Here is a 23,402-nt window from a genome sequence, read left to right as displayed (position 1 = left end):
GTAATGTCATTGAGACTCTTATAAATGGAGCTTCGTAGAAATGAAACATTGACAAATATTTTAAATAGGTTAAAATATTAATATAAAAGCTGTAAAACTATCTTCAGATCGGCTCAGATGTTAAAGGCAAAGGACTTCATGCAGTAGATCCAGCAGCCGTCCAATTGCACATCAAACACTGCAACTCAGCATCATTATACTATAAACAATATGTAATGTCAATATTTGACTCAAATTAATTTGGAACTGTTTACTGGTGGGACTTAGGATACTGAGCACATGCACATATCTGGGATCAGTGCATCTCGAGTTTTCTATTTTTTCTCTTCCCTCAGATTCTTTGAGAAATCTTCAAAAACTACTGTAAGCTAATCAGAACATTGCAAAAAAGTTGCATTTTTCCACTCCAGTTTGACTTATGACACTAATGAGTATAAAACAACAGTCACGTCGAACAGATAAAACCAATGTTGGGTCTTGGAAGCCGACAGCTTACCCCTAATGCAATCCCGTTTGCAAAGTGCGACAATCCACTTGAGATGTAGAGGGGGATTCTGCCACACACAGTGACAGGGAAGCAATCCCACCGTCTCTGTTCGCAGGACTCCACCGATGCCACCCAGAGTCAAGCCTAATGCAACCACCCTCTTGCAGTACTGGCTCTGCTCATGTGACAAACTGCTGAAAGGAACTGTGTCAGCACCCACATCCTGCCACAGAATCTTTGCAGTAAGCAGCATCCAGCTGTCTATTTATATATGTGTTGGCCACCCACATCACAGAGGGTGGAATTAGTATCTAATTGGTTAAACATATGCACCCTTCAGAGGTGTATTAGTAAAGACTCTGCACATGCTGCATTTACAGAAAGTTTTAAATTGTAGTGGCTGTGAAAAACAGTGGCAACTCTCCCTCTGCTCTGGCACAGTAAGGTTGGCTTGAAGCCTAAAATAAAATCAACTTTCACCTTGTCAATACTTTTGACCCTTTAACTCGGCTCATTTCGTATTTACTGCTTTAGGTACCTTGCTCCTCAACATAAACTATATAAATGATGGTTCCTTCTTGATTCACACATCGAGCCTACTCTGCATAGATGATGTCCCCAATCCCGGAAACTAGCTCATTGACACAGTGGGCCAAGGGAGTGGGAGGTGGAAAATTTGGCCCCGAATGTCAGAATAACTGCAGAAGAAGATCCAAAAAAAAATCAAGCTGGAATAATTGAAAGTTAAACTGAATCAGACAAGTTCAAATTCAATTACAAAAATACAGAAAATGTAAACCAATGTGGATTCTTTTAATTAGCCCATCCTTCTATTCATGCATACAATTATTTTAAATAAATAACAATTATTATTATAACAACTAATAGTAACTCAACAACTATCTTAAGTAAAATAAAAAATGTCTTTTAAATGTTTCATTGGTATCCAAAAGGACAAAAGACAGCTGTAGACCCTTCATCAGCATTGATTACTTTAGATAATGGATTTACACCCAAAACGTTTACTTGTCTTATCTCTTTTCAGATGCTAACACACCCGCTATGTATTTCCAGCATTTTGTGACTTTTATTTCAGATTTCATGCTTTGCATTTTTATCTCAATAATTTTGCACATCCTGCTATGATGTGATTACATCACTTTGCAACAGAACTGCTAATAAGCTTGGAGAACAATAATTTTGAAAACATCCAATTAATAACTATTAGCAAATAGATCCAACACCTGTAACAGATCAGGTCATTATTGGCAATATGAGAAAATTGGTTAGAAATTGTGGTCTAACCAAGGTTCTATACAATTGAAGCAAGACTTCACTACTCCTCTACTGATAGTCATAGAGAGAGATACAGCACTGAAACAGGCCCTTCAGCCCACCGAGGATTTACACAAATTTACTCAAATCCTCTTGCATTAAAGGCTAACATACCATTAGCCTTCTTAATTGCTTGCTGCACCTGCATGTTAGCTTTCAGTGACTTATTGACAAGGACACCCAGGTCCCTTTGTGCATCTACACTTTCTAATCTCTTACCATTTAAGCACTCCCCTGATTCTGTAATAGAGTATGATCTGTAACTATAAGGAATAGGAGCAGGAGTCGGCCACACAGCCACTCATGCCCTCTCTGCCATTCAATAAAGTAATCGAATCGACCATGTCCTGAGCTGATTTGCCAAACATCTTAGTTCAGGGCCCTGCAACCTTTTTTTTTTACCCAAAGAGCCTTTTTTTAAAAAATTGCCTAAAATAAAAACTATTGGGAGCTTCAAGATGAAAATTCAGCATTACTAAAACAAATACTTGGCAAATTGCCAAGTTTCTCTGGCAGAATGCATAATTTGCATATAGAACATAGAACATTACAGCGCAGTACAGGCCCTTCGGCCCTCGATGTTGCGCCGACCTGTGAAACCATCTGACCTACACTATTCCATTTTCATCCATATGTCTATCCAATGACCACTTAAATGCCCTTGAAGTTGGGGAGTCTACTACTGTTGCAGGCAGGGCGTTCCACGCCCCTACTACTCTCTGAGTAAAGAAACTACCTCTGACATCTGTCCTATATCTATCACCCCTCAACTTAAAGCTATGTCCCCTCGTGTTTGCCATCACCATTCGAGGAAAAAGACTCTCACTATCCACCCTATCTAACCCTCTGATTATCTTATATGTCTCTATTAAGTCACCTCTCCTCCTCCTTCTCTCTAACGAAAACAACCTCAAGTCCCTCAGCCTTTCCTCATAAGACCTTCCCTCCATACCAGGCAACATCCTAGTAAATCTCCTCTGCACCCTTTCCAAAGCTTCCACATCCTTCCTATAATGCGGTGACCAGAACTGCACGCAGTACTTCAGGTGCGGCCTCACCAGAGTTTTGTACAGCTGCAGCATGACCTCGTGGCTCCGAAACTCGATCCCCCTACTAATAAAAGCTAACACACCATATGCCTTCTTAACAGCCCTATTAACCTGGGTGGCAACCTTCAGGGATTTATGTACCTGGACACCAAAATCTCTCTGCTCATCTACACTACCAAGAATCTTCCCATTAGCCCAGTACTCGGCATTCCTGTTACTCCTTCCAAAGTGAATCACCTCACACTTTTCCGCATTAAACTCCATTTGCCATCTCTCAGCCCAGCTCTGCAGCCTATCTATGTCCCTCTGTACCCTACAACATCCTTCGGCACTATCCACAACTCCACCGACCTTCGTGTCATCCGCAAATTTACTAACCCACCCTTCTACACCCTCATCCAGGTCATTTATAAAAATGACAAATAGCAGTGGCCCCAAAACAGATCCTTGCGGTACACCACATTTGCCATCAACCACCACCCTCTGTCTTCTTTCAGCTAGCCAATTTCTGATCCAAAGCACTAAATCACCTTCAATCCCATACTTCTGTATTTTCTGCAATAGCCTACCGTGGGGAACCTTATCAAACGCCTTACTGAAATCCATATACACCACATCCACGGCTTTACCCTCATCCACCTGTTTGGTCACCTTGTCAAAAAACTCAATAAGGTTTGTGAGGCACGACCTACCCTTCACAAAACCGTGCTGACTATCTCTAATGAACTTATTCTTTTCAAGATGCTTATAAATCCTATCTCTTATAACCTTTTCCAACATTTTACCCACAACCGAAGTAAGGCTCACAGGTCTATAATTACCAGGGCTGTCTCTACTCCCCTTCTTGAACAAGGGGACAACATTTGCTATCCTCCAGTCTTCCGGCACTATTCCTGTCGACAATGACGACATAAAGACCAAGGTCAAAGGCTCTGCAATCTCCTCCCCAGCTTCCCAGAGAATCCTAGGATAAATCCCATCTGGCCCAGGGGACTTATCTATTTTCACACTTTCCAAAATTGCTAACACCTCCTCCTTGTGAACCTCAATCCCATCTAGCCTAGTCGTCTGTATCTCAGTATTCTCCTCGACAACATTTTCTTTCTCTACTGTAAATACTGACGAAAAATATTCATTTAACGCTTCCCCTATCTCCTCTGATTCCACACACAACTTCCCACTACTATCCTTGATTGGCCCTAATCTAACTCTAGTCATTCTTTTATTCCTGATATACCTATAGAAAGCCTTAGGGTTTTCCTTGATCCTATCCGCCAATGACTTCTCGTGTCCTCTCCTCGCTCTTCTTAGCTCTCCCTTTAGATCCTTCCTGGCTAGCTGTAACTCTCAAGCGCCCTAACTGAGCCTTCACGTCTCATCCTAACATAAGCCTTCTTCTTCCTCTTGACAAGCGCTTCAACTTCTTTAGTAAACCATGGCTCCCTCGCTCGACAACTTCCTCCCTGCCTGACAGGTACATACTTATCAAGGACACGCAGTAGCTGCTCCCTGAATAAGCTCCACATTTCGATTGTGCCCATCCCCTGCAGTTTCCTTCCCCGTCCTAAATCTTGCCTGATCGCATCATAATTTTCTTTCCCCCAGCTATAATTCTTGCCCTGCGGTATATACCTGTCCCTGCCCATCGCTAAGGTAAACCTAACCGAATTGTGATCACTATCACCAAAGTGCTCACCTACATCTAAATCTAACACATGGCCGGGTTCATTACCCAGTACCAAATCCAATGTGGCATCGCCCCTGGTTGGCCTGTCTACATACTGTGTCAGAAAACCCTCCTGCACACACTGGACAAAAACTGACCCATCTAAAGTACTCGAACTATAGTATTTCCAGGAAATATTTGGAAAGTTAAAGTCCCCCATAACAACTACCCTGTTACTCTCGCTCCTGTCGAGAATCATCTTCGCTATCCTTTCCTCTACATCTCTGGAACTATTCGGAGGTCTATAGAAGACTCCCAACAGGGTGACCTCTCCTCTCCTGTTTCTAACCTCGGCCCATACTACCTCAGTAGACGAGTCCTCAAACGTCCTTTCTGCCGCCGTAATACTCTCCTTGATTAACAATGCCACGCCCCCCTCTTTTACCATCTTCTCTGTTCTTACTGAAACATCTAAATCCCGGAACCTGCAACATCCATTCCTGTCCCTGCTCTACCCATGTCTCCGAAATGGCCACAACATATATAATAAATAAAATATACGTACTGAATTTATGTATCAACAGAAAGAAAATCAGAATTAATATAGTTAGTAAAACTATCTTTAAAACAAACTTTAACTTAAGATATGTGGAATTAAGACAATTTTTTGGGCTATTGATTTTTGTGATAAAAGAAAGCTTCTAATAACACACTCAGAATAAATTATCATCTCAGCTATATTAGAAACAATGATGGTCACAATCATAAAACCTGTTCCTGAATCAAAGGCATTATCTATAACCATGGTGTAGCTATACCACTCACAGGTTTATTTAGAGCACAATGATGTTTTTTATTAAAATCATCATTTGAAACCGGAACATGCAGCATAATAATTAGCTTTTTATCCCCACGATAAAAACACGGCTCTTATTTTTCTTGACTTAATTATTTTTAAGCTTTCTTCATGATAATGTGATCTAACTGGAAAAGTCTGGGAACCGCATGCGTTTCCGAAGTTGCAGGTTGGCAACTCCTGTCACTATTAATGGAATTTTTTCACAACTTCTTTGGTACAATGGCTGGATTTACTCCAAGGTCTTGACAGTATTAGAATGGTCTTGCCCAGTGAACTCTAGAACATAGAAGTGCAATTGCAAGTATTCTGCAAATGTCATTTCATTCTAGCAGCAAAGCATAACTGAACACATCCTGTCAGTTCTTTAAAATCTGGCTGCCACAGGAAGAAGGGTAAAGGCTGAGAATCAGCCAAACCAAAACAATAAAAACTATGTTTTACCAAGTTTAAATAAAAGTTGAGCTAAAACAGTCCTCCAATAATTCAATTGGAACATTTAGAATGCGTCTTTCTTGACTGTGGTAAAAGTTGGGTGCTTTTGGCATTATGTGAGGTTATATACATTATAAATACTAATGACTTCTAGCCAGAATAATGTGCAAAACAAGTTGTGCCACTCTTCAGAAGCTGCTATGCATTTTATTTGCATGCACACTCATACAGTACTTTGAAGGACTTGCATTATAAAAGTTACAGCTTGGCTCAACCTCTGAATCAGGAACTTGTGTGCTCAATCCCCACTTCAGGACTTGAATTTATAATTGAAAGTTACATTCCTGTACAGTACTGAGGGAGTGCAGCATTATTGGAGATAATGTTCTTCAAGTGGGAAATTAACCCAGTGGCTCATTTTTAAACGTCCTATTTGAAGAGGGCCAGTGAGTTCTCTGTGTCCAAGCCAACAGTCCTGCTTCAATAATATCACTCAAAACAGACTAACCTGTCATCTATTGCACTGATATTTGTGGGATCATGTGCACAAAATCTGCTAAATAACAGAAGTGAAATGCTTTAATACAAGCACCCTGTAATTACAAGACTTTCTCATTTACAAAAATATCTAATATCACAGCAGAGAACTGTGCAGATATAAAATTCAATCTATTGCCTGTTACCACAAATACAAACCCAAGACAGTAAAAACTTCTTGGCTCAGAGAATTATTCCTGGAGAAATTATATTAATGCAGTCCAATATACAAGCAGCAAATTCTCATTATAGAATTGAATAATTAGGGATTACTGCAACAATAGAAGATAATGATCCATTACCCACCTATAGGTTTCAAACCACTATAGCCTCCTGATCATTGCAGAGTTTCCGACTCTTTCTCTCGAGGTATTTTTATAACTGTTGAAACCATCTGCCTTCTCCCTTTCATAATTCCAAAGTTTTCTTTTTTCTACTGATCCCATACTTTCTAGCTCCATCTCTAACCTCCCTTTCTTCTCCAAAAATCCTTCAACATGTTGTTGCCTTCCAAATCTGTGCCCATCTTTCCTGAACCCCATGTTTGAATCCCTCCAATCAGGTTTCTGTCCATGACATAGTTCTGAAACACTCTTATCAAAGACACACATGACATCCTATGTGCAGAATTTTCCCAGCCCCTTGCAGGCAGGTGTGGAGGCAGGGCAGCTAGGAAATGCTCAAAATAATGCAATGGGCCGGCTCCCCGATGTACTCCCGTCTCCTTGCACTTTTACTGGAGGTGGCTTCACAAAGGTGAGAGCAACTCTCGCCCGGCAGCACGTAAAGCTAATTAAGGTAGTTATGGACTGCAGCGGTTCAAGAAGGCAGCTCACCACCACCTTCTCAAGGGCAATTAGGGATGGGCAATAAATGCTGGCCTGGCCAGCGACGCCCACATCCCGTGAATGAATAAATTTAAAAAAATGTCATTAAGAGGAATTTTCCCCAGACATTCCAATTTTCACAGGCGACTGGGGCCCCACAATATGCATAACTTATCAGCTGACAAGAGGCAAGTGCACAACAGGAGGACCCAGCGGCTTGAGATTTATAAGACATCTGACATTTATTTGCCAAAAATGTGAGGCCTGTACTCACCTGTAGCCACAGGTCTGCCACAGTGTCTCATGGAGACTGCTGCCAATGAGAGTGCTCAGGTTAAAGAAAAGCCTTCCAGTGTCTTCATCCTTATCTCCCTTTTATTCCATTGCTCCCTCTTGTGTCCCAGTCACTGCAGCTTCATTCCTATTGCTGCCACAGTGAAGGCCGCTGATTGGCACTACCACCTCCTCAGCCCACTTGCAGCCCCGGATTGGATGGCAATCGTGGAGGCAGGTTGTTAATTGGCCAGCACCCGTGAGATCATTCCTGAAGTCTCACCACGCGTAGAAATCAGCCTGGTGTCGGGACTCTGACTCGAGTGGCAAGATTCAAAGAAAAGAACAAAGAACAAAGAAAATAACAGCACAGGAACAGGCCCTTCGGCCCTCCAAGCCTGCGCCTATCTAGATCCTCTACCTAAACATGTCGCCTATTTTCTAAGGTTCTGTATCTCTTTGCTTCCTGCCCATTCATGTATCTGTCCAGATACATCTTAAAAGATGCTATCGTGTTCTCATCTACCACCTCCGCTGGCAACGCGTTCCAGGCACACACCACCCTCTGCGGAAAGAACTTTCCACGCATATCCCCCCTAAACTTTTCCCCTCTCACTTTGAACTCGTGTCCCCTAGTATTTGAATCCCCCACTCTGGGAAAAAGCTTCTTGCTATCCACCCTGTCTATACCTCTTATGATTTTGTACACCTCAATCAGGTCCCCCCTCAACCTCCGTCTTTCTAATGAAAATAATCCTAATCTACTCAACCTCTCTTCATAGCTAGCGCCCTCCATACCAGGCAACATCCTGGTGAACCTCCTCTGCACCCTCTCCAAAGCATCCACATCCTTTTGGTAATGTGGCAACCAGAACTGCACGCAGTATTCCAAATGTGGCCGAACCAAAGTCTTATACAACTGTAACATGACCTGCCAACTCTTGTACTCAATACCCAGTCCGATGAAGGAAAGCATGCCGTATGCCTTCTTGACCACTCTATTTACCTGCGTTGCCACCTTCAGGGAACAATGGACCTGAACACCCAAATCTCTCTGTACATCAATTTTCCCCAGGACTTTTCCATTTACTGTATAGTTCACTCTTGAATTGGATCTTCCAAAATGCATCACCTCGCATTTGCCTTGATTGAACTCCATCTGCCATTTCTCTGCCCAAATCTCCAATCTATCTATATTCTGCTGTATTCTCTGACAGTCCCCTTCACTATCTGCTACTCCACCAATCTTAGTGTCGTCTGCAAACCTGCTAATCAGACCACCTATACTTTCCTCCAAATCATTAATGTATATCACAAACAACAGTGGTCCCAGCACGGATCCCTGTGGAACACCACTGGTCACACGTCTCCATTTTGAGAAACTCCCTTCCACTGCTATTCTCTGTCTCCTGTTGCCCAGCCAGTTCTTTATCCATCTAGCTAGTACACCCTGGATCCCACGCGACTTCACTTTCTCCATCAGCCTACCATGGGGAACCTTATCAAACGCCTTACTGAAGTCCATGTATATGACATCTACAGCCCTCCCCTCATCAATCAACTTTGTCACTTCCTCAAAGAATTCTATTAAGTTGGTAAGACATGACCTTCCCTGCACAAAACCATGTTGCCTATCACTGATAAGCCCATTTTCTTCCAAATGGGAATAGATCCTATCCCTCAGTATCTTCTCCAGCAGCTTCCCTACCACTGACGTCAGGCTCACCGGTCTATAATTACCTGGATTATCCCTGCTACCCTTCTTAAACAAGGGGACAACATTAGCAATTCTCCAGTCCTCCGGAACCTCACCCATGTTTAAGGATGCTGCAAAGATATCTGTTAAGGCCCCAGCTATTTCCTCTCTCGCTTCCCTCAGTAACTTGGGATAGATCCCATCCGGACCTGGGGACTTGACCACCTTAATGCCTTTTAGAATACCCAACACTTCCTCCCTCCTTATGCCGACTTGACCTAGAGTAATCAAACATCTGTCCCTAACCTCAACATCCGTCATGTCCCTCTCCTCGGTGAATACCGATGCAAAGTACTCGTTTAGAATCTCACCCATTTTCTCTGACTCCACGCATAACTTTCCTCCTTTGTCCTTGAGTGGGCCAATCCTTTCTCTAGTTACCCTCTTGCTCCTTATATATGAATAAAAGGCTTTGGGATTTTCCTTAACCCTGTTTGCTAAAGATATTTCGTGACCCCTTTTCGCCCTCTTAATTCCTCGTTTCAGATTGGTCCTACATTCCCGATATTCTTCCAAAGCTTCATCTTTCTTCAGCCTCCTAGACCTTATGTATGCTTCCTTTTCCCTCTTAACTGGTCTCACAATTTCACCTGTCATCCATGGTTCCCTAATCTTGCCATTTCTATCCCTCATTTTCACAGGAACATGTCTCTCCTGCACGCTAATCAACCTCTCTTTAAAAGTCTCCCACTTATCAAATGTGGATTTACCTTCAAACAGCTGCTCCCAATCTACATTCCCCAGCTCCTGCCGAATTTTGGTATAGTTGGCCTTCCCCCAATTTAGCACTCTTCCTTTAGGACCACTCTCGTCTTTCAACCCATGTGACTGTGACAAAGGTTAATTACCCCTCCATGACCTGTCTGCAGCCATTGATACTGTTAACCACACCATCCTCCTCCGACTCCTCTCCACTGTCGTCCAGCTGGGTGGGACTCCATTCTTATCTATCCAGTTGTAACCAGAAAATCACCTGCAATGGCTTCTCTTTCCACTCCTGCAGTTATTTCTGGAATTCCCCAGGGATCTATCCTTGGCCCCCTTCAATTTCTCCTCTACATGCTGCCACTCGGCGACATCATCGGAAAATGTCAGTGCCACATGTAGGCTGATGATACCCAGTTCTACCTCACCACCACCTCACTCAACACCTCCATTGTCTCGAAATTATCAAACTGCTGGATGAGCAGAAATTACCTCCAATTAAATAGACTGGTTCTGAAAAAGACTCATATCCAACTCAAAACATCAAATCTGTTTCTCTCTCCACAGATGCTGCCAGAGCTACTGAGTATTACCAGCACTTTCTGACTTCATCTCTCCCCCGGCAACTGTCTGAAGCTGAAACAGGCTGTTCCAACCTTGATGCCATATTTGATCCGGAATTCAGTTTCCGATCACAGAGCTGCACCATCACCAAGACCACCTATTTCCACCTCTATAACATCACCCAGTTCCTATCTGTGTTTGCCATGGCTCAGTTGGTAGCATTCTTGCTTTTGAATCCAAAGGTTCTGCATTCAAGTCTCACTTGAGCACAAAAACCTAGGCTGCAGTACTGAGGGAGCGTTGCACTATCGGCGGTGCTGCCTTTTGGATAAGATGTTAAACTGACGCCCATCTGCCTGCTTGGGGGATGTAAAAGATTCCTTTGCGCTATTTTGAAGAAGAGCAGAGGAGTTATCTTTGGTATCCTGGCCCATATATATCCCTCAATCAATATTACAAGAACAGATTATCTGATCATTATCACATTGTTTGTGGGAGCTTGCTGTGTGCAAATTGGCTGCTGTGTTTCCTGCATTACAACAATGACAGCACTTCAAAAGTACTTCATTGGCTGTAAAGCACTTTGAGACTTCCAAAAGGCATTTGATAAAGTGCCACATAACAGGCTCAGCAGCAAAGTTAGAGCCCATGGAATGAATGGGACAGTAGCAGCATCGATATTAAATTGGCTAAGTGACAGGAAACAGAGAGTAGCTATGAACAGTTATTTTTTGGACTGGAGGAAGGTACATAGTGGTGTTCCTCAGGGGTCAGTGTTGGGACACCTGCCTTTTTTGACATATATTAATGACCTAGACTTGGATGTGGCTAACACAAAAAACTTGGAAGTATTGTGAACTGCGAGGAGGATAGTGTTAAACTTCAGGAAGACATGGACAAGCTGGTGGAATGGGCAGAAAAGTGGCAGATGAAATTTAATGCAGAGAAATGTGAAGTGATTCATTTTGGTAGGAAGAACATGGAGAGACAATATAAATTAAAGGGTACAATTTCTAAAGGGAGTGCAGGAGCAGAGGGACCTGGGGGTATATGTACACAAATCACTGAAGGTTGTAGGGCACGCTAAGTAGGAAGCTACTAAAGCATACAGGATCCTGGGCTTTATAAATAGGGGCAGAGAGTACAAAAACAAGGAAGTTATAATAAACCTGTATAAAACACTGGTTTGGCCTCAACTAGAGTATTGTGTTCAGTTCTGGGCACACATTTTCAGAAGGATGTTAAGGCATTAGAGAGGGTGCAGAAAAGATTCATGAGAATGGTTCCAGGGATGAGGAACTTCAGTTACGTTGGAAAAACTGGGGCTGTTCTGCTTGGAGAAGAGAAGATAAAGAGGCAATTTAATAGAGGTGCTCAAAATCATAAGGGATCTGGACAGAGTAGATAAGGAGAACCTGTTCCCAATGGCCAAAGGATCGAGAACCAGAGCACACCGATTTAATGTGAATGGCAAAAGAAGCAACCGCGACATGAGGAAAAAATTTTTATGCAGCGAGTGGTTCGGATCTGGAATGCACTGTCTGAGAGTGTGGTGGAGGCAGGTTCAGTGAGTGGTTAGGATCTGGAATGCACTGTCTGAGAGTGTGGTGGAGGCAGGTTCAGTGTGTGTTTAGGATCTGGAATGCACTGTCTGAGAGTGTGGTGGAGGCAGGTTCAGTGAGTGGTTTGGATCTGGAATGCACTGTCTGAGAGTGTGGTGGAGGCAGGTTCAGTGTGTGTTAAGGATCTGGATTGCATTGCCTGAGGGTGTGGTGGAGGCAGGTTCAGTGAGTGTTTAGGATCTGGAATGCACTGTCTGAGAGTGTGGTGGAGGCAGGTTCAGTGAGTGGTTAAGATCTGGAATGCACTGTCTGAGAGTGTGGTGGAGGCAGGTTCAGTGTGTGTTTAGGATCTGGAATGCACTGTCTGAGAGTGTGGTGGAGGCAGGTTCAGTGTGTGTTTAGGATCTGGATTGCATTGCCTGAGGGTGTGGTGGAGGCAGGTTCAGTGAGTGTTTAGGATCTGGAATGCACTGTCTGAGAGTGTGGTGGAGGCAGGTTCAATTGAGGTCTTCATAAAGGACAACTGGATAATTATTTGAGGAGGAAAAATTTGCAAGGCTGCAGGGAACATCTGGGGAAGTGGGACTAAGTGAGTTGCTCTTGCAGAGAACTGGCACAGACACAATGGGCCGAATGGCCTCCTTCTGTGTTGTAACCAATCTATGATTCTATGGTCATGCACTTGCATAAATACAAGTCTTCCTTTTACTTCAGCTCAACTGTTGCTGAAATTCTCATCCATGCCCTCTTTACTCCTAGACTTGATTATTCCTGGCCGGCCTCCCATCTTCCACCCTCCGCAAACTTGAGCTCATCCAAATCTCTGCTGCCTGTGTCCTAACTCTCACCAGGGGCTGGATTTATCTGACCCCCCGATATCGGGTTTCGTGGCAGGGTGGGGCCGGATAATGCCTTTGGGAGAGGGCCGCCACGCACTCTGACGCCCACCCAGCCCGATATTACTGGCGGCGGCAAGGCCCCAATTTGAATATTTAAATAAATTAAAATAATTGTTTTAATTAAGGTCACATCATCCCACTGAGATCCTCGGCCCGGCAGCTGGCATTGTCACGCCTTCGGATACCTGTCTGGGGAAACGAGGCGCAACACTGGTGGGGAGGGGCAGGAGGTAAGTTTATCAGTGCGGGGGCTGGGGGAATAGGGTCAAATTAACGTCATGGGTGTAGGGGATGGTGGGAATTGTTATGGTTGAAAGTTTGTGCAATTTGGTGGGGAAGGTCAGGTGGTAAAGGTAAGTGTTTTGGGGGGAAAAGGGCAAATAATTAATTTAATTGTTATTGGGGGTGGGAGAGGGGCAAAAATGTATTTATTTATTTTAATTCAATATGGCTTCAAATATTGAAATTAGTCAGTGGGGCCGACAGCCCTTTAAAAATGGCCATTTCTGGCGATGGCCAGTGCACACCCCCACATGATCAGAGGAGGGGGCGGCCCGCCCCGGGGATGCAAATGAGCTGCCGCACAGAAGATTGCGGTGGCTGTATGGCATGCAACCTGCACAGATGGGCCGCTGTATTTTTCATCTCGCCATCAAAATCGGCAGCGAGATTATAAAATCCAGCCCCAAATCTTGTTCGCTCATCACCCCTGCTCTCATTGACCTACATTGGCTTCTGGTCTGACAATACCTCAATTTTATAATTTTCATCGATGTTTTCAAATCACGGCCTCAGCCCTCTCTATCTCTGTAACCTTCTCCAGTCCCACAAGCCTCTGAGATCTCTGCGCTTCTCTAATTCTGGCCTCTTGAGCATCCATGATTTTAATCACTGCACTATTGGCAGCTGTGTCTTTAGTTGCCTGGGCCTTAAATTCTGGAATTCTCTCCCTAAACCTCACAGCCTCGCTCTCCTCTTATAAAACACTCCTTAAAACATACCTCTTTGACCAAGTTTTTGGTCATCTGTCCCAATACCTCCTTATGTGGCTCGGTGTCAAATTTTGTTTGATAACACTCCTGTGAAGCATCTTGGGATGTTATAATTCATTAAAGGCACTACATGAATACAAGCTGTTGTTGTATTTGATTCATAGAAATATGACTTGACAATTATGCAAATTTCCATGGTATGTACAGGTCTTACTGAAAAGGCAAGTTACTCTGATGGCCACCTGCTATTTTATAACCACAGTCTTATTCTGCAGTGATGACAGTATCACCATCCTGTGCACAAAGCTTAGCAATAGGTTTTAACATATTGACATTTATATGTTTCAACCCCTTCAGATAGAAGATCATGATTGATCAACAAATATTCCCCATCCTTCCATTCTTTCTTACTCTTCATAGCTCCATCACGATTATTTTATGTTTATATCTTTCATGGAGTACAATTGCTTATGTTGAAGTATCAAAACATTTTAACTCTCAAAATAATGTGCCATGTTAAGCCAAACACACAGGCACTCACCCTACACATGTCCCTGGCACTCAGGACTCACACCTAGCATTCACATACTCCATCTCACTCTCACACACTGAACAATGCTGCTTCTGCATACATCCAGCTATTCAGGCTGGGATTTTATTCGGACGACGGGGGTCTTGACCTCCGGCAAAAGCGCCACCGAGAACTCTGTGTCGCCTCTTCTTTGGGAGGTGTGCTGAATCAAGTGCCAATTCGGCACTTATCTGGACAGTGGCAGGCCTTCCACGGGATCAGAGGATGGCAGCTCTTTAAATGAGCATCGCCACTGCGGAGGTAGTGGCTGCTGTTGGTGGAGCACCCACCCGAGGCTGAGGATTGGCGCTGGACCCAGGCCACAGGTAGGTCAGGGCGAGAGGGATCTCGGGGGATGGGTACACGGGCGAGGTGGATGAAAGGGTGAGGGGATCAGAAGCAAGGACCAGGGGGGTGGCTCTCAGTGGGCTCCCCCACCTTCCCAATATTGAGTCCCTCATACAGGCACTAAGTGCCATTTAACGAGGGACAGCCCCCCACCACCGCCCCCCGCAAACGGAGCCAGCAAGCAACCTGCATGGTGTTCTTGCCGTGCTTCCCGTGCAGTGACTGGGTCGCCTGCCGCTCGGCTAATTGTGGCAGTGGCAAAATGAGGTCCTTAATTGTGGATTAATTGCATATTTAAGGGCCTTAATTGATAGTGGGACGGGAAGACTGCTCACAGGCTTAATTTCAATGGAGGCGGGAAGGTGACAGAGTGCTCCCCTGCCACCATCCCATCTGATTATATGCTCTCCCCACCTCCAAACCCACCGCGGGGGATAGCATAAAATTCCCCCCAATGTCACACAACCATTTATATTCTGCTCTCTCCCTTGCAGGACAAAGTCATCTGCAATAGGAGGGAACATTAGAGAACCAGTGCAAGGCCAATACAACTCCATTCACTGATCCCGATGGAGGAGATGGTGCTCCACATCATGCGGCTGGTGTTGCCGAGACCATCCAGGAGGAGAATAAGTTACTGTCTTATGCTCCTTCCCTACTCTCTCCTCATACTCATCCAGATATCTGGTATGAAATGAAAGCTGCAAATGGTGTGACCATGGACCTCCTGCTTTCCTCCAACCCCAACCCTCCACTTCCCTCACCCCTAATCTCCCCTTCTGCATTAATGCTTTTAGATACTGTCACGAAAGTGATTCTTTTCTGTTAAAAAAATGTTTAAAAAGGAATTTATGGTAAGCAGAATAAATATTGGATCAGTTTTTTCTTAATCAAGAGGACACCGAGGGAGCCGAATTGGCAACAGTCTTACTGGTTGTCACATGGCTCCGGTTAGGCTTTGAACAGTAACCCATGTAACAGAGGCAGAAAAGTGACAAGTGCTCCTTTGATTGGACACACCCAGTAGTAGCAGAGTACACATGGGATGGGCAGAAAAAAAAACTCACCAAGCTTTTCGGTTGTTAGTCAGTGTGTGTGTGTTTTACCTTCTGGAGGAAGAGACCAGATTTTTGCTGAATGTTTAAAAAGTCAAGTCTGCTGCTCTAGCCAGAGTCCCAAAGGACACAGGCATCTCTACCCATTAGACAGAGACAGTTGGGTGATGTACAGCTTGATGGTCACTGCTCCTCAAGCATGGGGCAAAGCAAGGAGGCAGGCCTCCATGAACTACCACAGCCAGTACAGGGATTGAACCCACACTGTTGGTGTCTTTCTGTATGTCATGCTAGCCATCTAAGCTAACCGACCTCCAAGTCTGGTGCAGAAGAAGAGAGTTCCAAGGAAAAACAGAAGACTACAACCCAGCTCGCTTTCCAGCAATTCCCTAAAAGACTCTGAGAAGTTCATTGTGTCAACTTATCTTGATTCCTGTATTTGAAGAAAGCCTGCTAAAAAAAAATTCTCAATGCTGCCTGAAGAGAACTGTTCTAAAGATCCAGTCTACGTGTGCTCAAAGGTTGGACAGTGTGCCAGTTTTTGTGCAGCGTGTCTCATCAGTTATTTTCTTCAGGGGTGGGCAAGTGATCAGCCGGGTGTTTGTTTTTTGGTCTGTAACAGAGCACTGATCCAAAAATCTCTTTTTATGAGCTTTCGGTTAACCAGTATACATATATGTGAGCGTGTGTGGTGAGTGTGAAGGGACGAAGATAAAAAAGGGACTTTAAAACTTGGTTAAGGTAGAAAGGGGACTTTTAAAAATGAATGTTGATTTTTTAAAAATTAGATCTGTATGATATTGTTTTTACTTCATTACTAGTTAAAACCTGTTTTATAGTAAACTGTTAATATTGTTGTTCAGTAAAGAAACCTATCAGTGTATTCTATTCTGGGAAAAACAGTGTATCTGATTCAAAAACAAGAAATGCTGGAATCACTCAGCAGGTCTGGCAGCATCTGTGGAAAGAGAAGCAGAGTTAACGTTTCGGGTCAGTGACCCTTCTTCGGAACAGTGTATCTGATTGTTTCAGTAAGTGGGAAAATATTTTAAAATATGTTGTGATCTGTGGAGAAGTGGGACTGAATTAACAGTGTACGCCTCCCACCTCGGTCGTAACAATACCCAAGAACTGACACCTGGCCAGCCATAGCACACCCAGGGGGAAGAGGAAGAGCAACATCACATCACTACTGAGAAAGCACTATCACTTGATCTGCACATACCCTGGAGTCAGGATCTGCATATGGTGAGTCATCGGGCATGAGTGGGCTACAGTCAGGCCAGGGAAAAGGATAGCTCGCATACCAGATCATCGGAGGGCGAGGTCACAGTCGAATTCTGTTGCAGAGGTCACAGATGAGGACTATGATGGGGTGGCCGACAGGGGAAGATTAATGGGCATGTACACTTAGATGCTGGGTGCATTGACAGGCCTGCCAATAAAATTGAGGGTCTAGATAGAGTGGGTAGGAAGGCCCTAGTTGAGGGGCTCATAACCTGGGGGCATAGATTTAGGGTAAGAGATAGGAGGTTTAGAAGGGATTCAAGGGGAATTTTTTTTCACCCAGCAGATGGTGGGGATCTGGAACTCACTGCCTGAAAGGATGATAGAGGCAGAAACCCTCATAAGATTTAAAAAGTACTTGGATATGCACTTGAAGTGCTGTAACCTACAAGGCTCGGACCAGGAGCTGGAAAGTGGGTTGAGGTTGGATGGATACTTGTCAGCTGGTGTGGATACGATGGGCCAAATGGCCTCCTTCTGTGCTGTAAATTTCTATTATTAACTTTCTCTGACTCTAGCTGTCACAGTTCAGTGACCACCTCCTTGTTGAACCTGAGCTGCCTCGGGCACTGCTCCTGGGTCCGGTGCAGGTAAGAGAAGCGCTCCTGAAAAACGCTTGTTGGGTAGGGCCTATTGTGGAGAGCCTTCCTTCTCCTCCCTCTTTGCAGGGCTTCCCCTCTCTGCAGCACCTGCTCTATCTCAGGGTCACATTGCAGACCAAGAGGTGCTGCAACCACAGCCCTCATAACCTGAGCAGCAATTCCTGTGTCCTCCCTGATTTTAAGCACCAGCTTTCAACACTACAGTTCCAAGAACACAGAACAGTACTTCCACAAACTCAGCCTAAGCAGAAATAATTCAAGAGCACTTCGCCAGCACTACAGATCTGAATTTCATACTTAAGATCCTGTAGTGGACTTCATTACAAAGCCTGAACTTATATTTTGCAGCAAGTTCAACCTAATGGTGAAAAATATGGGCCGAGGGTGAAAAATGCAGGTCTAGGACTAGTGTTTTAAACTTAAATAAAGGCAATTACAAGGGTATGAAGGCAGAGCTAGCGAAAGTAAACGAGGAAATTAGATTAAGGGTTAGGACAGTAGAGGTTTAGTGGCAGACATGTAAGGAGATATTTCATAACACTCAGCAAAGATATATTCCAATGAGAAAGAAAGACTCGATGAGAAGGGTGCACCATCGTGACTAATTAAGGAAGTTAAGAATAGTATCAAATTGAAAGAAAAAGCATAGAATTCTGCGAAGATTAGTGGTAGTTCAGAAGATTGGACAGAATTTAAAAACTAGCAAAGATTGATGAACAACATTGTTTGTCATTTATATAAACGACATAGATGACTATGTGGGGGTAGGATCAGTAAGTTTGCGGATGACACAAAGATTGGCCGAGTAGTTAATAATGAGGTGGAGTGTCTTAGGTTACAGGAAGATATAGACGGGATGGTCAAATGGGCAGAAAAGTGGCAGATGGAATTTAACACTGAAAAGTGTGAGGTGGTACACTTTGGAAGGAGCAATATGACATGGAATGGCCTGACACTGGGAAGTTCCGAGGAACAAAGGGACCTTGGCGTGTTTGTCCATAGATCTCTGAAGGCAGAAGGGCAGGTTAATAGGGTGGTGAAAAAGGCATATGGGACACTTGCCTTTATCAATCGAGGCATAGATTACAAAAGCAGGGAGATCATGTTTAGTAGGTAAGGCAGATGAACTTAGGGCTTGGATTAGTACCTGGGAGGATGATGTTATTGCTATTACTGAGACTTGGTTGAGGGAAGGGCATGATTGGCAACTAAATATCCCAGGATATCGATGCTTCAGGCGGGATAGAGAGGGAGGTAAAAGGGGTGGAGGAGTTGCATTACTGGTCAAAGAGGATATCACAGATGTGCTGAAGGGGGCACTATGGAGGACTCGAGCAGTGAGGCAATATGGACAGAACTCAGAAATAGGAAGGGTGCGGTAACAATGTTGGGGCTGTACTACAGGCCTCCCAACAGTGAGCGTGAGATAGAGGTACAAATATGTAAACAGATTATGGAAAGATGTAGGAGCAACAGGGTGGTGGTGATAGGAGATTTTAATTTTCCCAACATTGACTGGGATTCACTTAGTGTTAGAGGTCCAGATGGAGCAGAATTTGTAAGGAGCATCCTGGAGGGTTTTCCAGAGTAGTATGTAAATAGTCCAACTCGGGAAGGGGCCATACTGGACCTGGTGTTGGGAAATGAGCCCGGCCAGGTGGTTGAAGTTTCAGTAGGGGACTACTTTGGGAATAGTGATCACAATTCCGTAAGTTTTAGAATACTCATGGACAAAGACGAGAGTGGTCCTAAAGGAAGAGCGCTAAATGGGGGGAAGGCCAACTATACCAAAATTCGGCAGGAGCTGGGGAACGTAGATTGGGAGCAGCTGTTTGAAGGTAACTCCACATTTTTTTTTTAGAATTAGAACATTACAGCGTAGTACAGGCCCTTGGGCCCTTGATGTTGCGCCGACCTGTGAAACCATCTGACCTACACTATTCCATTTTCATCCATATGTCTATCCAATGACCACTTAAATGCCCTTAAAGTTGGCGAGTCTACTACTGTTGCAGGCAGGACGTTCCACGCCCCTACTACTCTCTGAGTAAAGAAACTACCTCTGACATCTGTCCTATATCTATCACCCCTCAACTTAAAGCTATGTCCCCTCGTGTTTGCCATCACCATCCGAGGATAAAGACTCTCACTATCCACCCTATCTAACCCTCTGATTATCTTATATGTCTCTATTAAGTCACCTCTCCTCCTCCTTCTCTCCAACGAAAACAACCTCAAGTCCCTCAGCCTTTCCTCGTAAGACCTTCCCTCCATACCAGGCAACATCCTAGTAAATCTCCTCTGCACCCTTTCCAAAGCTTCCACATCCTTCCTATAATGCGGTGACCAGAACTGCACGCAATACTCCAGCTGCGGTCTCACCAGAGTTTTGTACAGCTGCAGCATGACCTCGTGGCTCCGAAACTCGATCCCCCTACTAATAAAAGCTAACACACCATATGCCTTCTTAACAGCCCTATTAACCTGGGTAGCAACTTTCAGGGATTTATGTACCTGGACACCAAGATCTCTCTGTTCATCTACACTACCAAGAATCTTCCCATTAGCCCAGTACTCGGCATTCCTGTTACTCCTTCCAAAGTGAATCACCTGACACTTTTCCGCATTAAACTCCATTTGCCATCTCTCAGCCCAGCTCTGCAGCCTATCTATGTCCCTCTGTACCCTACAACATCCTTCGGCACTATCCACAACTCCACCGACCTTCGTGTCATCCGCAAATTTACTAACCCACCCTTCTACACCCTCATCCAGGTCATTTATAAAAATGACAAACAGCAGTGGCCCCAAAACAGATCCTTGCGGTACACCACTGGTAGCTAAACTCCAGGATGAACATTTGCCATCAACCACCACCCTCTGCCTTCTTTCAGCTAGCCAATTTCTGATCCAAAGCTCGAAATCACCTTCAACCCCATACTTCCATATTTTCTGCAATAGCCTACCGTGGGGAACCTTATCAAACGCCTTACTGAAATCCATATACACCACATCCACTGCTTTACCCTCATCCACCTGTTTGGTCACCTTCTCGAAAAACTCAATAAGGTCTGTGAGGCACGACCTATCCTTCACAAAACCGTGCTGACTATCGCTAATGAACTTATTCTTTTCAAGATGATTATAAATCCTGTCTCTTATAACCTTTTCCAACATTTTACCCACAACCGAAGTAAGGCTCACAGGTCTACAATTACCAGGGCTGTCTCTACTCCCCGTCTTGAACAAGGGGACAACATTTGCTATCCTCCAGTCTTCCGGCACTATTCCTGTCGACAATGACGACATAAAGATCAAGGACTAAGGCTCTGCAATCTCCTCCCTGGCTTCCCAGAGAACCCTGGGATAAATCCCATCTGGCCCAGGGGACTTATCTATTTTCACACTTTCCAAAATTGCTAACACCTCCTCCTTGTGAACCTCAATCCCATCTAGCCTAGTAGTCTGATCTCAGTATTCTCAACAATATTTTCTTTCTCCACTGTAAATACTGACGAAAAATATTCATTTAACGCTTCCCCTATCTCCTCTGATTCCACACACAACTTCCCACTACTATCCTTGATTGGCCCTAATCTAACTCTAGTCATTCTTTGATATGTGGGAGGCTTTTAAAGAGAGGTTGATTAGCGTGCAGGAGAGACATGTTCCTGTGAAAATGAGGGATAGAAATGGCAAGATTAGGGTACCATGGATGACAGGTGAAATTGTGAGACTAGCTAAGAGGAAAAAGGAAGCATACATAAGGTCTAGGAGGCTGAAGAAAGATGAAGCTTTGAAAGAATATCGGGAATGTAGGACCAATCTGAAACGAGGAATTAAGAGGGCTAAAAGGGGTCACGAAATATCTTTAGCAAACAGGGTTAAGGAAAATCCCAAAGCCTTTTATTCATATATAAGGAGCAAGAGGGTAACTAGAGAAAGGATTGGCCCACTCAAGGACAAAGGAGGAAAGTTATGCGTGGAGTCAGAGAAAATGGGTGAGATTCTAAACGAGTACTTTGCATCGGTATTCACCGAGGAGAGGGATATGACGGATGTTGAGGTAAGGGACAGATGTTTGATTACTCTAGGTCAAGTCGGCATAAGGAGGGAGGAAGTGTTGGGTATTCTAAAAGGCATTAAGGTGGACAAGTCCCCAGGTCCGGATGGGATCTATCCCAGGTTACTGAGGGAAGCGAGAGAGGAAATAGCTGGGGCCTTAACAGATATCTTTGCAGCATCCTTAAACACGGGTGAGGTCCCGGAGGACTGGAGAATTGCTAATGTTGTCCCCTTGTTTAAGAAGGGTAGCAGGGATAATCCAGGTAATTATGGACCGGTGAGCCTGACGTCAGTGGTAGGGAAGCTGCTGGAGAAGATACTGAGGGATAGGATCTATTCCCATTTGGAAGAAAATGGGCTTATCAGTGATAGGCAACATGGTTTTGTGCAGGGAAGGTCATGTCTTACCAACTTAATAGAATTCTTTGAGGAAGTGACAAAGTTGATTGATGAGGGAAGGGCTGCAGATGTCATATACATGGACTTCAGTAAGGCGTTTGATAAGGTTCCCCATGGTAGGCTGATGGAGAAAGTGAAGACGCATGGGGTCCAGGGTGTACTAGCTAGATGGATAAAGAACTGGCTGGGCAACAGGAGACAGAGCGTAGTAGTGGAAGGGAGTTTCTCAAAATGGAGACGTGTGACCAGTGGTGTTCCACAGGGATCCGTGCTGGGACCACTGTTGTTTGTGATATACATAAATGATTTGGAGGAAAGTATAGGTGGTCTGATTAGCAAGTTTGCAGACGACACTAAGATTGGTGGAGTAGCAGATAGTGAAGGGGACTGTCAGAGAATACAGCAGAATATAGATAGATTGGAGAGTTGGGCAGAGAAATGGCAGATGGAGTTCAATCAGGGCAAATGCGAGGTGATTCATTTTGGAAATCCAATTCAAGAGTGAACTATACAGTAAATGGAAAAGTCCTGGGGAAAATTGATGGACAGAGAGATTTGGGTGTTCAGGTCCATTGTTCCCTGAAGGTGGCAACGCAGGTCAATAGTGTGGTCAAGAAGGCATACGGCATGCTTTCCTTCATCGGACGGGGTATTGGGTACAAGGGTTGGCAGGTCATGTTACAGTTGTATGAGACTTTGGTTAGGCCACATTTGGAATACTGCGTGCAGTTCTGGTCGTCACATTACCAAAAGGATGTAGATGCTTTGGAGAGGGTGCAGAGGAGGTTCACCAGGATGTTGCCTGGTATGGAGGGCGCTAGCTATGAAGAGAGGTTGAGTAGATTAGGATTATTTTCATTAGAAAGACGGAGGTTGAGGGGGGACCTGATTGAGGTGTGCAAAATCATGAGAGATATAGACAGAGTGGGGGATTCAAATACTAGGTGTCACGAGTTCAAAGTGAGAGGGGAAAAGTTTAGGGGGGATATGCGTGGAAAGTTCTTTACGCAGAGGGTGGTGGGTGCCTGGAACGCGTTGCCAGCGGAGGTGGTAGACACGGGCACGATAGCGTCTTTTAAGATGTATCTGGACAGATACATGAATGGGCAGGAAGCAAAGAGATACAGACCCT

General features: G+C 44.3%; 1 protein-coding gene across 2 annotated transcripts in view; it reads right to left on the bottom strand.

The window, feature by feature from the left end:
* LOC137381309 (brain acid soluble protein 1 homolog) overlaps window positions 1-23,402 on the bottom strand; it is a 117,957-nt gene that overhangs the window by 10,121 nt on the left and 84,434 nt on the right. The window contains exon 1 of one of the 2 annotated variants that reach the window (XM_068053695.1): window positions 497-690. The exons of the other annotated variant lie outside the window; for it this stretch is intronic. The gene's annotated coding sequence lies outside the window, so the exon portion shown is untranslated. Of the gene's footprint in view, window positions 1-496; window positions 691-23,402 lie in introns of those variants that run through there. 2 annotated transcript variants of the gene reach the window in all.

Source organism: Heterodontus francisci, chromosome 2 (assembly GCF_036365525.1).
Source record: "Heterodontus francisci isolate sHetFra1 chromosome 2, sHetFra1.hap1, whole genome shotgun sequence".
Lineage (NCBI taxonomy): Eukaryota > Metazoa > Chordata > Chondrichthyes > Heterodontiformes > Heterodontidae > Heterodontus > Heterodontus francisci.
This window is presented reverse-complemented; position numbering and strand designations above follow the sequence as displayed.